We start from the raw sequence: 16,534 nt of genomic DNA on the forward strand, positions 1-16,534 counted from the left end.
GAACCTGCGCTGACACATCATTATCACCCAAAGTCCATAATTTACATTAGAATTCACTTTTTGTGTTGTATATTCTATGGGTTTTCACAAAGGTTTAATGACATACATCTACCGCTCCAGTATCATACACAGTAGTTTCACTGCCCTAAAAATCCTCTATGCTCAGCCTACTCATCTTTCCCGCCCCCTAACCCTTGGCACCCACTGATTTTTTTCCTGTCACCATAATTTTGCCTTTTCCAGAATGTCATATAGTCAAAATTGTACTGTAGCCTTTTAAGATTGGCTTCTTTCACTTAGTAATATGCATTTAAGTTTCCTCCCTATCTTTTCATGGCTTGATGGTTCATTTCTTTTTAGCGCTGAATAATATTCCGTTACATAGAGTTTATTTATCCATTCACCCCCTGAAAGATATCTTGGTTGCTTCCAAGTTTGGGCAATTATGGATGAAATGCTATAAACATCCCTGTGCAGGTTTTTGTGTGGACATAAGTTTTCAGCTCATTTGGGTAAATACCAAGGAGCATGATTGCTGGATCATATGATAAGAGTATGTTTAGCTTTGTAAGAAACTGCCAAACTATCTTCCAAAGCGGCTGTACCATTTTGCATTCCCACTAGCAGTGAATGAGAGTCCTGTTGCTCCATATCTGGCTGCTTTTATTTTATTGAATTTTTCATCTCTACAAGTTTCATTTGGTTCTTTTAAAAATCTTCATTTCTCCTCTCATCATGTCTACATTTTTCTTTATATCCCTAAACATATGAAGCATATTTATAATAGCTGTTTTAATGTACTTGTGGGATAATTCCATCTACTCTGTCATTCTGGGTCTGTTTCTGTTTACTGATATTTTAGGCTCACATTTTCCTGCTGCTTCTTATGTCTAGTAACTTTTTTATTGGATGCCAGACATTGTAAATTTTAGGGTATGGAGCGCTTTATTTTCCTGAAGAGTCTTGAACTTTTTCTGACAGTGAGTTAAGTTACTTGCAGATTAGTTTCATCCTTTTGAGGCTTATGTTAAAACTCCTTTAGGACAAGTCTAAAATAACCATTATTTTAAGACTAATTTTGCATCACCTGTCAGGTATGTTCTTTCTGGGATCTCTCTGTTAAATCTTCTGTATAGTCCACAAGGTCTCTCCACTCTGGCTAGAGAGGATTCAAATGATTTCTGAGCTGGTCTGAACACTGAAAATCTGTTTTATAGCTTCGCAGTATTTGTTTGTTTGTTTGTTTGTTTGTTTCCTCCAGAGTTGTTCTTGCCAATCTCCTGAGGTTTCACTCTCTGCATGCATAGACTAATATTCAGACAAGAGTCCAAAGGACCCCAATATGGATTTCTCAAAATCTCTGCAGAAGTCCTTCCTCTTGGGTGCTTGGGTGGCTCAGTTGGTTAATCGTCTGCCTTTGGCTCAGGTCATGGTCCCAGAGTTTTGGGATTGGGTTTTGGGATCGGGTCCTAGGATCTGGCTCCCTGGGACTGGGAGGCTACTTCTCCCTCTCCTTCTGCCTTCCATTCACCCTGCTTGTGTTCTCTCTCTCTTAAATAAATAAAAGAAAGAAAGAAAGAAAGAAAGAAGGAAAAGAAGAAAGAAAGAAAGAAAGAGAGAGAGAGAGAAAGAAAGAAAGAAAGAAAGAAAGAAAGAAAGAAAAGAAGAAAGAAAAGAAAGAAGAAAGAAAGAAAGAAAGAAGAAAGGAAAGAAAGAGAAAGAAAGAAAGAAAGAAAAAGAAAGAGATAAAGAAAGAAAGAGAAAAGAAAGAAAAAGAAAGAAAGAAAGAAAGAAAGAAAGAAAGAAAGAAAGAAAGAAAGAAAGAAAGAAAGAAAGAAAGAAAGAAAAGAAAGAAAGAAAAACTCTTTCCTCTCCAGCTGCAGGCTCCCTGAGCACTGATCTTGGTCTCAAGTCAGAGGAAATGCTGAGCATCTGTGTTTGTTATTTATTTGCATATCATCTTCTGTGAAGTGCCTGTCCAAGTCTTTTGCTCAAGTCTCATATGAATGATTTATAGGAGTTACCTGTACAATCTGGATATAAGTCTGTTGCCAAATGTGTGTCTGGTAAATATTTTTGTTCTGTTATTTTTATTAATGTTATTTTTAAAGAGTAGTAGTTTTAATTGTTTTTCTTTACAGTTAGTTCTTTTTGTGTCCTGTCTAGAGAAAAAAATGCCTACCCTCAACCATAGATATTCCTCTACATGTTCTTCTATTTGCTTTAAAGTTTTGGCTTTTACATTTAAGTACTTAAGCCACCCTGAATTAGGTCTTGTATAAGATGTGAGGTATGAGTCAAGGTTTAATTTTTTCTGTACTGACATTCAGTTGATCCAGTATGATTTGCTGAAAAACCTTTTCTTTCCTTTTTAAACTTTGTTGGTGCTTTTGTCAAAAATTATTTGACTGAATGTTTGCAGACTTATTTCTGGACTCTCTTTTCTTTTACATGGTCTTTTTGTCTATCTTAATGCCAGTATCACTGTCTGGATTACTATACTTTATGGTAAGTTTTAAAGTAATGTGGAGTTTGCCTCCCAACTTTGTTCTTCTCCTACGTTGTTTCTAGCCAAATTTTTAAGTTATGGTAAATAGAATTTATTTTTAAATTTCACTTTCTAACTGTGTTTCCACTAAGTTTTCTAAAATTTTTAATTTTAACTTCAGTGTATTTAACACATTGTTATATTAGTTTCAGGTGTGTGATATAGTAATGCAACAGTTCTCTACTCAGTGCTCATCATAAGTGTACTCTTAATCCTCTTCACCTATTTCACTCAACCCCACCCACCTCCCCTTTGATGACTATTTTGTTCTCTATAGTTAAGAGCCTATTTCTTGGTTTGTCTCTCTCTCTCCTTTTCTTTGCTCGTTTGTTTTGTTTCTTAAATTCTACATATGATTGAAATCATATGGTATTTGTCTTTCTCTGACCGCTTATTTCACTTAGCATAATACCCTCTAGGTTCATCCATGTTGTTGCAAATGGAAAGATTTCATTCTTTTTTATAACTGAGTAATATTCCAACACACACACACACAACACACACATACATATCTACATCTTCTTTATCCATTCATCTATCAATAGACACTTGGGCTGCTTGCACGATTTGGCTATTGTACATAATGCTGCAATAAACATAGGGGTGCATGTATCCCTTTGAATTAGTGTTTTTTGTATTTGGGGGGTAAATACCCAGTAGTGCAATTAGTAGGTCATAGGGAAGTTCTATTTTTAACTTTTTGAGGAACCTCTATACTGTTTTCCACAGTGATTGCACCAATTTGCATTCCCACTAACAGTGCAAAAGGGTTCCTTTTTCTCCACATCCTTGACAACACCTGTTGTTTTCTTCTGTTGTTGCTTTTAGCCATCCTGACAGGTGTGAGGTGATACCTCATTGTGGTTTTGATTTGCACTACCCCTATGATGAGTAATGTTGAGCATCTTTTGACATGTCTGTTGGCCATCTGGTTATCTTGTCTGGAGAAATATCTGTTCATGTCTTCTGCCCATTTTTAATTGGATTGTTTATTTGTTGGGGTGTTGAGTTGTATAAGTTCTTAAATATTTTGGATACTGACCCTTTATCAGATATGTGATTTGCATATATCTTCTCCCTTTCTGTAGAATGTTTTCTAGTTTAGTTGATTGTTTCCTTTGCTGTGCAGAAGCTTTTTATTTTAGTGTAGTCCCCATCAAATTTGGGGGACTATTTTGTTTTTGTTTCCCTTGCTTCAGAAGATCTATCTAGAAAAATGTTGCTATAGCTGATGTCAGAGAAATTACTGCCTTTGCTTAAAGGCAGAAATTAAAAAATCTTCTGGATTTTTATGGTTTCAGGTTAGGTCATCAATCCACTTTGAGTTTATTTTTGTGTGTAGTGTGAGAAAGTGGTCCAGTTTCATTCTTTCACATGTGGTTGTCCAGTTTTCCCCACAACATTTGTTGAAGAGACTATCTTTTTCCTGTTGCATTCTTGCCTTCTTTGTTGAAGACTGATTGTCCACATAATTATAGGTTTATTTCTAGGCTCTCTATTATGTTCTATTGATCTATGTGTCTCCTTTTGTGCCAGTATCATATTGTTTTAATTATTACTGCTTTGGAGTATATCTTGATACCTGGGATTATGATACCTCCAGTTTTGTTCTTTTTATTTAATTTTTTAACAGTTTCTTTCTAAGGATTTTATTTTATTTATTTGAGAGAGAGAGAGAATATGAGTAGGGGAAGGGGCAGAGAGAGAAGGAGAAGCAGACTCCTCACTGAGCAGGGAGCCTGATGTGGGGTTTGATCCTAAGGCCCTGAGATCACAACTTAAGCCCAAGGCAGATGCTTAACCAACTGGAGCTACCCAGGCACCCCAACAGTTTTGTTCTTTTTATTTATTTTTAAAGATTTTATGTATTCATTCATGAGAGACACACACAGAAAGGCAAAGACACAGGCAGAAGCAGGCTCCATGCAGGGAGCCTGACATGGGACTTGATCCCAGGTCTCCATGATCACACCCCTGGGCTGAAGGCGGTGCCAAACCGCTGAGCCACCTGGGCTGCCAAGTTTTGTTCTTTTTAAACATTGCTTTCAGGGCACCTGGGTGGCTCAGTCAGTTAAGCATCTGCTTTTGGTTCAGGCCATGATCCCAGGGTCCTGGGATCGAACCCCACATCGGGCTCCCTGCTTAGTGAGGAATTTGCTTCTCCCCTTCCCTCTGCCTATCACTCGTCTGCTTGTGTTCTCCATCAAACAAATAAATTAAAAATATTTTAAAAATTGCTTTGGCTATTCAGGGTCTTTTGTAGTTCCATACAAAATTTGGAGTTGTTTTTCTTAATTCTGTGTAAAATGCGATTTTGATAGGGATTGCATTAAATGTTAGGTTGCTTTGGGTAGTATGGACATTTTAACAATATTTGTCCTTCCAATCCATGAGCATGGAATGTCTTTCCATTTCTTTGTGTTGTATTCAACCTTTTTCATCAGTGTTTTATAGTTTTCAGAGTACAGGTCTTTCATCTCCTTGGTTAAGTTTATTTCTAGATATTTTATTATTTTTGGTACAATTGTAAATGGGATTATTTTCTTAATTTCTCCTTTTTCTATTTCATTATTAGTGCATAGTGTATAGAGATGCAATGGATTTCTGTATATTGATTTTCTATCCTGCCACTTTACTGAATTTATCAGTTCTGATCGTTTTTTGGTGGAGTCTTTAAGGTTTTCTATATATAATATCATGTCATGTACAGTAATGAAAGTTTTACCTCTTCCTTGCCAAATTGAATACCTTTTATTTCTTTTTCTTCTCTGAATGGTGTGGCTAGGAGTTCCAATACTATGTTTAATAAAAGTGGTAAGAGTAGACATCTTGTCCTGTTCCTGACTTTAAGGGAAAATCTCTGTTTTTCACCATTGAGTATGAAGTTAACTTGTGGGTTCTTTATATATGGCCTTTATTATGTTGAAGTATGTTTCCTCTAAGCCTACTTTGTTAACAGGTTTTATCATGAATGGATGTTGTACTTTTTCAAGTCCTTTCTCTGCATCTATTGAAATGATCATTTGATTTTTTATCCTTTCTCTTGTTGATGTGATATATCAAGTTGATTGATTTGTGAACATCAAACTACCTTTGCATGCTGGAAATAAATCCCACTTAATTGTGGTGAATGTTTTTTTTAAATGTATTGCTGGATTCAGTTTGCTAATTTTTTGTGGTGATTTTTGCATCCATGTTCATCAGAGATATTGGCCTGCAGTTCATTTTTGTTCTTGTTCTGTCTTTTTTTGATTTTGTAATCAGGGTAATGCTGGTCTCATAGAATGAATTTGAAAGCTTTCTTTCCTCTTCTATTTTTTGGAATAGTTTGAGAAGAATAGGTATTAGCTTTTCTTTAAATATTTGATAGTAATCACTTATGAAGCTGTCTGGTCCTGGGCTTTTGTTTGTTAGGAGGTTTTGATTACTGATAAATTTCATTGCTATCAATTGGTCTGTTCAAATGTACTATTTATTCCTGATTCAGTTTTGGGATGTTATATGTTTCTAGGAATGTATCCATTTCTTCTAGGTTGTCTAATTTGTTGGCATATAATTTTTCGTAATATTCTCTTATAATTGTGTTTTATAATTGATTATACAATTGTATTGTTGTTTTTTTCTTTCATTTATGATTTTGCTTATTTGAGTCCTCTCTTTTTCTCTCTCAGTGAATCTGACTAAAGGTTTGTCAGTTCTGTCGATCTTTTCAAAGAGCCGGCTCCTGGTTTCTTTCTTTTCTTTTCTTTCTTTCTTTCTTTCTTTCTTTCTTTCTTTCTTTCTTTCTTTTCTTTCTTTCTTTCTTTCTTCTTTTTTTCCAGCTCCTGGTTGCATTGATCTGTTCTATTGTTTTTTAAGTTTCTATTTCATTTATTTCTGCTCTAATCTTTATCATTTCCTTCCTTCTACTGGTTTTGGGTCTTGTTTGTTCTACTTTTTTAGATCCTTTAGGTATAAGGTTAGGTTATTTATTTGAGATTTTTCTTGCTTCTTGACATAGGCCTGTATTGCTATAAACTTCCCTCTTAGCATAGCTTTTGCTGCATCCCAAAGATTTTGGACCACTGTTTTCATTTTCTTTGTCTCTGTGTATTTTTTACTTTTCTCTTTGATATCGTGGTTGACCCACTCACTGTTTAGTGGTATGCCAGGTAACTTCCATGCTTTTGTTTCAAGCTTTCATTTTTTTTTTTCAAAAACACAGTTTTTGTAGAAGCTGTATTTGGATCTTTTCCAAATCTGTTTGGTGTTCCTTATTTCCAATGTGTGTTTTTCAATTTGGTCTTTTTTTAAGGCATGTAAAGCATTGGTATGTTAAAAAATATAGTAATCATGGTTATTTCAAAATTATGTTTGTATATGATAATCCCAGCATTTGAACTCTTGTGGGTCTATTTCTGTGTCTGTTGTTTCTCATTTACAGTGTGTCTCTATACATATTGTGACTTTTATTGAAGGCTGTGTATTTTCTTTAGGATTTTATTTGAGGGAATTCTTTAAAGTCTGAGTAAAGAAAGGGTCCCCTAAGGAGGATTTGCATTTCTTCCTGCAACCTGTACCTCTACCAGTCTTAGGTTACTCTACGAAATTATTGGCTTGAATTTTGGAGCTTTTAAATTTGTTGTTTAAAGCATACAAGTAATATGAATTGGGGTTTCAGACTGCATGAGGAACAGCTTATGCTTCTAGATTCTCTGTGATGACTTTTTTTTTTTTTTTCTGAGCTCAGCACCCAGGTTCGTGCAACTGCCTGGTGGTTGATGAGGTTAATAGTTATTTCTGGTTCATCTTTTCATTGGCGGTGTAGAGCTTTGGGGTCTCATCTTTATGGAAGAGTTGTCCAAAGGCCTTGCATGGCCTCTGATTTTTGTACTCTGTGATTCCCTGTACTCTGTGAGACCAGACATCAGAAACTCCAGTTAATCTGGTTCAGTAAGTGCCCTCAGAGCAACAGCCAGCTGCAATGCTCCAGTTGTCATGATGAGTTCCTTCTTTCACTTAGTATTTTTGCCCAAGCATCTCTTACTTTCTTGCCAGCTGACAAATGCATTTAGGAAGATATATTTCCCCAGCATTTTTAGATTTATTCCATGGGAGGGTCAATCTACCAATTATCAGGAATGAAACTCCTACTGCCTAAACTCCTATTACAGACATCTTAGTAATCACTATCGAATTTTCTGCTGCAGTGTAACAGTTTTAACTGTTATAGGTATCAAAGGGGATTCAAACAAAAGCTATTTTGCCAATACAGTTTTAAAAAAAATTCAGCTTCTGGCATTGTCTCTGCTGCTTTTCAAACATTAAAAATATGCTCACAGGCTGTCTATGCCACTTGCCTCTGTCAAGCTGGTTTCCCCAAATGCTTGGGTTGCTTTAAGAAAATGTTTTGTGTTTTGTATTGTTTTGTTTTCATTTAGACTTTTGTTATGGATGTCTACTTTTAAACACACTACGGATAAAGAATTTGTCCTATGGATACTTTCTCTGCTTTGGGGACTTTATTTGTTAATTTTTTATTAATTTTATAAATGCCCCATAGACACTGGAAAACTGAAGTTGACTCTTTTGTGCATGTGAATTTTTTTTTAAGATTTTATTTTATTTATTCATGAGAGACAGAGAGAGGCAGAGACATAGGCAGAGGGAGAAGTGGGCTCCCTACTAGGACCCCAGTGGGGGACTTGATCCCAGGGCCCTGGGATCACGACCTGAGCCAAAGGCAGATGCTCAACCACTGAGACACCCAGGTGCCCCTATCTACTTGTTTTTAGAGAGAAATAGTACAAGTGGGGTAAGGGGCAGAGGGAGAAGCAGACTCCATGATGAGCAGGGAGCTGGATGCAGGGCCTGATCCCAGGACTCTGGAATCATGACCTGAGCCGAAAGCAGATGCTTAACTGACTGATCCACCCAGGCTTCCCTGTGCATGTGAATTTTTGTGTGTGTATATGTGTGTATGTTTCATCCTGGTAGTTAATCTTTGCTTAATTTTGACTACTTGATCTGCAAAGACACAGACATGCATTAAGCTCTCCCCATTGCTTTCCCTGTCTCTCCAGAGACACATCCGCTGGCCTTGATCACCATCCTTACCTTGTAAAGCAATTACTGTAAAGTAATGCCAACTTCCTGACCCCTGTGATTTAGGGCTGAGGGCTAGCAGGCTTGAACCATCTTCTCTCTGACCCCGAGAAGTAGTCTCTGGAACTTAGCCTCTAGTGGGATGACAGCTAGGTCTCTGCCTCGTTCCCGTGTCTAGGCTGAGCTGAGCAGGTGCAGCATGCAACTGCAGGACTCTGAGAAGCATCTCACCTGAATCAAAAGCAATGGCCAGAACACATTTTTAGGAGAGATTTCAAAGAGCCTGAGAATTGGATGAGCACTGCTCAGATGGGGGCTCATCATGCCAGCATCACCATCTCTGGACCCCAGAGTATGGGTCCTGACTCCTCCTTTAGGCCCCAGAATGTAACTCAAACTGTTTCCTCATTTCTGGTAAAACAGTTGAGATGACTAGGTACTTTCCAAAGGAATTTGACTGTGAAGCTTAAGGAAATGAAAGAAGAAAATGCTGTAGGACCATCAAGCTTATAGAATCTGTGTGTCTCAGTTGCTGGAAGGTTTTGCTCCACATCCTACTTGAGAATTCCATTTATAGATGACTTCATATTATTTGAGATGGGCTCCTTTCTCTCAATCTCAACAAAAATCCAGCTTCAGGGTTGGGGGTCAGTCTCCCTGGATGCACGACTTTCTCTCTTCCAGTCCTAATGGGCCAGATTGTATGAGGAAGGACAGGGGCTCCTGAAAGGACAGGATGAAGGCATGAGGTCTTTCTGTGCAACTATTCTTTCCCCTCTCAAACATGGATAGGTCATGTTTTTCCAGCCCAGTCTTTGTTTCCCTCCTAGGAGCTCACAGTTAAGTAGGGGAGATGGCTGCATACAATTAACTTAGTGTAAGATCCTAACTTCAATATCTCCAGACCACCTCCCAGATCCTGCATCATGTTTCATCCAAAGAAACAACAGTCTGACTTTCTGAAGCACACACATGAAAAGTAATTAACATTTTTATTGAAAATAAAATATTTAATGGTGTTGGAAAGATTACATTTAAATGACAAAATGTGGACTACGCCTCCCTGAATCCTTCCTGACAGGCCTTCTGCCTGTGCTAACAACTACCCAGTTGGTCTTCTCCCTCCGCGTCTCCCACTATCCAGATCTCTATCATAAAGGCCCTGGGCATCTGATGGGCAAATGTGAACCAGGTCTTGGCCAGCTGCCAGAGAGGGCGGGCAGGACAACTGCTGCTGTTTGTGTCACCGTGGTGTAACGGGACAGGTGCGGTGGTGGCAGTCTTCCCTCCCACCACTTTCTTCTGTCCATCCTTGAGCACAGTTGCTCCCTAGGGGCTGTCCAGGGTCTTCTTGCTTTGACTCAATTCACACCTCTTCGTGGACAACCGCAGCTGCTCCCCTGGCTTCCTCTGGTGTGGACATGGACATGCAGATGACTCCCAAATCCCTGTTTCCCCAGGAATTCAGCTCCTAAGTGCCCAGGTTTTTCCAACACGTAAACCACTCTTTGGGGGAACCTAGAGCTTGAGAGGGACACATGGTTACCTACCAAGCTCTCTTTGGGACAGCAAAACCATGACTCTTATAAATAGGTTATTGATGATATTAGGTTGGTAATCATCCTGTGTCTTGTTTGTCTTTTGGCCTCTCCTCCCTTCCCAGCAAGTTCTGGCCTGGGAATAGCCTTTAGTTCAGAATAGTTCTGGACAGTGAATAGCCTTTTTGTGTTTCAGACAGGATCAGGCATCTCCAAAGCATTTATTTGTAATGTTTCCAGGCCCATCAAAGGATTTGGTTGGATTGCCTAAGAGACAGATCCCTGGATTAATTGAGTCCCCTCACTGTGGCCAGGACTAAGACCACTGCCCATCCATGAACCAATCACGGTGGCACTGATTGGGATTATGGTCATTGGTTTACTTCAGTCAAGGGATACTCCTAGAGCTCACCCAAACCACAAGGTTATCCCACTGTGGAGAAAGAGAGAATAGGTGGCAGGTGAGTAAGCAACCAGTGTCTCCTGCAAAGTTCCTCTTGAGCAATGGCTTGCAAACATTTTTTGTACATGATCCATGATAAGAAATACACTTTGCTTTGTGACCCAGTGCCCACTCCCAACGGACTCACTGACAGCTGTAACAAAACTTCCACAAAATAATATTCATCCTTTGCTTGCTCCTGGGAGCACCCTTTGCTTGCAGCTCCAGGCTGATAGTTTGTAGTCCTGGCTCCTTGATCAGGTAACACTCAATTCTATCTCAGTTTTTAAAAATCCTGGTCTAAACGCACTAGATTTATTTCACAACTCACTAGTGGGTCACAGCCCACAGTTTGAAAAATACTACTCTTAAGGTTTGCATAAAGGGCTTGCATTGTTTAAATGGTGGTTAAAATGTGTCATAAATTTTCCAGGAATGTAACAGGGAAGTGTGTTAGGAAGTGGAAGTTGAGTTAATGGAGAGTACAAGGTCATGAAATGTAGAGGAGTGGTGCTTGCCACTTATGACACAGAAAGCAGGCCTTGAGAGCAGGGAGTCTTGAGTTCCAAAGTGGGACTTCAGCTTCAGGCAGTAAGCAATCTACAGGACATCCCCCTGGAATAGATCAGATTTGTGGCTACAAAGGACTTCTCTGGAGGCAATATAGGGGCACTAAGATGTTTTGTTCCATGATTTTGGTTACCCAAAACCCAACTCCAACCTCTGACGAGACTTCTTCAACCTCTTGGTGACTGGGTTATAGTGACCAGACAGATGCTTTTTGGTCATGCTAAGGCCAGGCTAGCCCAAGCACCTATTGTGCACAGGATGTGTCTGTGTATGATGTGGAGGGTATGTGGGGGAGTGAGGATAAGTGGGCCTTGTACCCATTTATAGAACATTAGATGACATACACAAGTAAACAATATATTTTTAAGGATACATTAATATGTTGAAAAAATCAGAATAATAGTTTGAAAGAGTAGATTGAGAGAGAGAGATATATAAGGAAAGGATACAGAGGGCCTTCAACAGGGATGATAAAACATTTTATTTCCTAATCTAAGTGGCAGATACATGGCTGGTTGTTTTATTATTCCTTAAACATTAAAGATGCAATGTATGCACACATACCTACACACACACACACACACACACACACCTACTGGCATATATGACAAAAAAATATAATAAGTGCCAGGGCCTATGCTTAGTGAGCTCACAGACTCAAATGGAAGCCAGACATCATCACAACTAATATATTACACAATGAGATCATAAGAAATATAAAGAAGGACTTCATTCTGGCTACTTCTATGACCTTGGATAAGTCATTTTATTTCTTGAAGCCTGAGGCTCTTCTGATACATCTAGATAGATAGATAGATAGATAGATAGATAGATAGATGATAGATGATACACACACATGTGTATATAATAGGTTTATTGTGAGACTCAGTTGATATGTACTGCATGATAAAATGTCTGACAAACTGTAAAACGTGTGAGATAATATTATCACTCTGGGCATCTTTGCAACTGCTTCTTTCTTCTGTGAAACTGTTATCCCACACAGTTTTATGCTCAAGTGGCAGTCTGAGCGAAGCAGGTTGTAAGTGACTGTAAATTATTCTCAATTGAACATATTTTGTGTCTAGCACAATGAGGGACAGAAATAAAGGCGGCACGGGCTACTACTGAATAGCTTGTAATTGCCGGAACAGGGACTTGGAGCTTCAGAGACCCTGAGGACTGGTCCAGGGGTCTAGGATTTTGAACTTGTGGGCCAATGGGGGGTTAGTGCTTAGAGGAGAGCCCTGTGCCTCCCCTTCCCTAGGAGCTCTTTCAGTCCAGCCAGTGGACCCCCACTGCCATCGCCGCACCAGGCCCTGGAGGGTGCTGCTCCCCAGTGCTCAGGCCGAAACATGAACACAGATCCCTCCTCCCAGCTCTTTGCAGCCTAAGAAAGTGCAGGAACACTCTGGCTTCTCATGCTGCCAGGGTAAGCTCTCATTCATGATTACCAGGCCCCATTCTTGCCCCTCTGCCCTAGGGGACACCTAGCACCAACCAGCAGCAGTACAGCTCTGCAGGTTCCGTGCTCAAGGTCCTGACCTTTGCCATCTCCATGTGAGGAGTCCCACCCCAAGGCTTGGAGGTTTGTTCTCAGGAATAAAGTGAGAGTTCATTAGTAAGACTTAGGAGTCTAGGTTCAAGGACGCTCCGGCAAACTGATTCCGAACGTTGTCTCTCTTGGGATAGAGTATGTCCCAGAGATTAGGGGAGACCCAAGTCTCAGGTTGGAGTTAGAGTCCCACCCGAACAGGTGACATACACAAACAGGGTAATTTGAGGAGAGTTTAAAGTAGGGCTGTTTTCAAAGGGATGGCAGGGGATGGAGAAACCACAAGGGAGAACGCAGAAGCCTGCAGAGCTCCCCGAGGACCAGTAACAGCGGGTGCTGTTACCAACCCAGACACAAATGGGCACAGGGAGGAGAAGCATCTGGACTTTGGGCAGGGAGGCCTGCGAAGGATGCTGCTTGATGGGAGATACGCTTTTCACTGGAGGAATGCAGCAGGACCTTGGAGAGCCTGAAGATGGGGAACCTGGCAAATAAGTACCCCAACCTCGCACTCCTCCCTTCCTTCCAACTCTAGCCAGTCGGCCTAACCCACCTGGGAGCCAAAGCACAAGGAAACTCACTGCTGTATTCCAGAAAGAGCAGGTTGCAGGGCACAGAGCTAGGTGGGTCTGGAGGAGCAAGTGACCCACACCGCGTGGCTGTGAAAGTGTGGGGGGGTCGACAGGGGCCAGTCTGGGCAGCACAGCCCAACTGTCAGGAGAGGGAAACCCAGGAGGTATCAGAAATGACAAAACCACTGTCAAGCAGTCAATTCAGGGAGACCAGCTCCAGCGCATGGGAATTCAGAGATCAAGAAGGCCCCCAGGAGGCCAGGGCATGTCCTTGATGGCTGAATCCAAGTGTCCTGTGTTTAAACGATGATAGAGGGACATCTTTGCAGAGATATTTTTGGCATGCAAGAATCGAATTCATTTAGCAATTTCCCTTGCAGCAGCAGGTTGAAATTTCCCATCAACTGTTTTCAAGGACATTTAGAAGCAAAGCTGTAGCAGACGCTCCATTATTTACTTTATGAAGCAAGTGACTTAGTGGCAAGACTCCAGTGCAACAGCACAGAAGATCTGGGGGTGAGACTTCACTTTGCCTTAAACTCACTACTGTCCTTTATTTTTTTTTAAGATTTATTTATTAATGAGAGACACAGAGAGAGGCAGAGACATAGGCAGAGGGAGAAGCAGGCTCTTCACAGGGAGCCCCGTATGGGACTTGATCCCTGAACTGCGATCATGCCCTGAGTCAAAGGCAGATGCTCAACCGCTGAGCCACCCAAGTGTCCCACTACTCTCTTTTGAATCACTCTCTTCCCCTATCTGGGGCTGAGTTGCCTTTTCTGCAGTGTGACAGGGTTGGCTGTGATCTGTAAGATCCCTTCTGATTCTAGCAAGCTGATTTTCATAGAAACTATATGATCAGAACAAGTCTTGACACACTGGTCTGGGCAGTGATTTTTTTGGGATTGGAAACCAGAAGCTCAGGTAACAAAATGTAAAAATAAACAGGTGGAACTACATTAAACTAAAAAGCTTCTGCTCAGCAAAGGAAATAATCAACACAACAAAGGGGCAACCTACAGAATAGGAGGAGGTATTTGCAAACCATGTATCTGATAAGGGGTTAACATCTAAAATATATAAAGAACTCATACAGCTCAACAGCAACAAACAAACAAAAGAGAACCCTGATTTTAAAAATGGGTAAAGGACCAGAATAGACATTTTCCCAAAGAAGATATCCACATGGCCAACAGGCACATGAAAAGATGCTTGATATCACTCATCATTGGAGAAATGCATATCAAAACTACAATATCACCTCACACCTGTTAGGATGGCTATTATCAAAATGACAGGGACGCCTGGGTGGCTCAGTGGTTGAGCGTCTACCTCTGGCTCAGCTTGTGATCTTGGAGTTTTGGGATTGAGTCCCACACTGGGCTCCCTGCATGGAGCCTGCTTCTCCCTCTGCCTATGTCTCTGCCTCTCTCTGCATGTGTCTCTCATGAATAAATAAAATCTTTTTTAAAAATGACAAAAGATAACCAGTATTGGAGAGGATGTGGGGAAAAGAGAACTCTTGAACACTATTGGTGGGAATGTAAATTGGTACCGTCATTATGTAAAATAGTATGAGGGTTCCTTGCAAAATTAAAACTAAAGCTACTATAGGATTCAGCAATCCATCTTCTGGATACATACCCAAAGGAAATGAAATCAGGACCTTGAAGATCTGTTTGTACTCTCATGTTCATTGCTGCATTATTCACAATAGCCAAGATATGGAAACTACACACACACACACACACACACACATATATATACATAAACACAGTGGAATATTACCCAGCCTTAAAAAAAGAAGATCCTGTCATTTATGACAACATGGGTGAACTCAGAGGACATTATTGTTAAGTGGAATAAGCCAGACACAGAAAGAAAAATCCTGCATGATCTCAGTCTTGTGTGGAATCTAAAAAAAATGTCGAATTTATAGAAGCTGAGAGTAGAAGGCTGGTTACCAGAGGTGGGGAGGTGGAGGAAATGTGGAGATGTTGAATAAAGAGCACAAAGTTGCAATTATGCAGTGTGAAGAAGTTCTAGAGGTCTAATGGACAGCACAGTGACTGTCGTCAATAATACTGTATACTGGAAATTTGCTAAGGGAGCAGATCTCAGGTGCTCTCACCACATGCACACACACACACACACACGGCAAGTACGGGGAGAGATGGATACGGTAATTAGCTTAACTAGTAATCTTTTCACCATGTATATGTATGTCAAAATGTTGTACACTTTAAATATACAGTCTTTTTTTTTTTTAAGCACCAGTCCTGACATCTCAGCATAGCCAACTTGGCAGTCACTCTGTGATTCCGTTTTCTAAGTCACAAAACTGTTTCTTTGAAATCTCCCTTTAAAATTGCTCCATTTCTCTGATGCAGCAAGAAGGCAAGAGAAAATAATTGCTTTCCAGTGGACTCATGCCCACGAAAACAAACCCAAGGGTACTGCCGCTAAAAAGAATCCAGTCTGCCCCACTTCCTATTTATTTGGCTTTGGGGAGCCGGACAGCGCGCGCCCGAGGACGGTGGGGTCACCGCACCGAGTCACCACCTGAAGCAGGGCCTGGGGCTGCAGGGCCTCCGGGCCCCAGCTCGCCCCTCGGTCCTGTGCATCCGGGCGGAGGGAGCCGCCTCCTGACAATTCCTGCCACATCGTGCATGGCTTGTTTAAGTTAGACAAGAAAACAAAACCAGCCTGAGAGCGCGCTCCCAATTCGGTTCCTGGACTGCGTTCAACCCGGTTTCCTGTAAGACGGATCGGTTGCGTTGGCCTGCCCAGCTCCTTGCCTCGGCTTTCTCAACAGAAACAGCAGGCTCGCCTCCTGGCCTTAAAAATCTGGTGGATCCTGGTGGGGCTGCACCCACGCCCCAGGTGATGACACACCTATGGCTGGCCAATCACAGAGCCCCGACCCGCAGGCTGGAGACTGAAGGAGGGTGGAGGTTGGCCCTTGCAGCAGCTGGGAGTTACGTCAGGTTCACCCTGGAGAGGAGAGAGCAGCCTTCTCACTGCCTTGGCACAGCTGACAACAGAGCCATGTCAGGAGTTGCTGGTGGCCTTGCTTCCCGTGCCCTGTCCTTGCCAGGATGAAGCCATCCTGAGCAAGAGAAAATGAGGCCTGAGCTCGGAGAAAAGTGGAGATGAGTGATGCAGGGAAAGGCCTGGGAGAAGAGGGCAAAAAACTTGACAATATAATTCGGGTGCCTGGACACA

Source organism: Nyctereutes procyonoides, unplaced genomic scaffold, assembly GCF_905146905.1.
Source record: "Nyctereutes procyonoides isolate TBG_1078 unplaced genomic scaffold, NYPRO_anot_genome, whole genome shotgun sequence".
Lineage (NCBI taxonomy): Eukaryota > Metazoa > Chordata > Mammalia > Carnivora > Canidae > Nyctereutes > Nyctereutes procyonoides.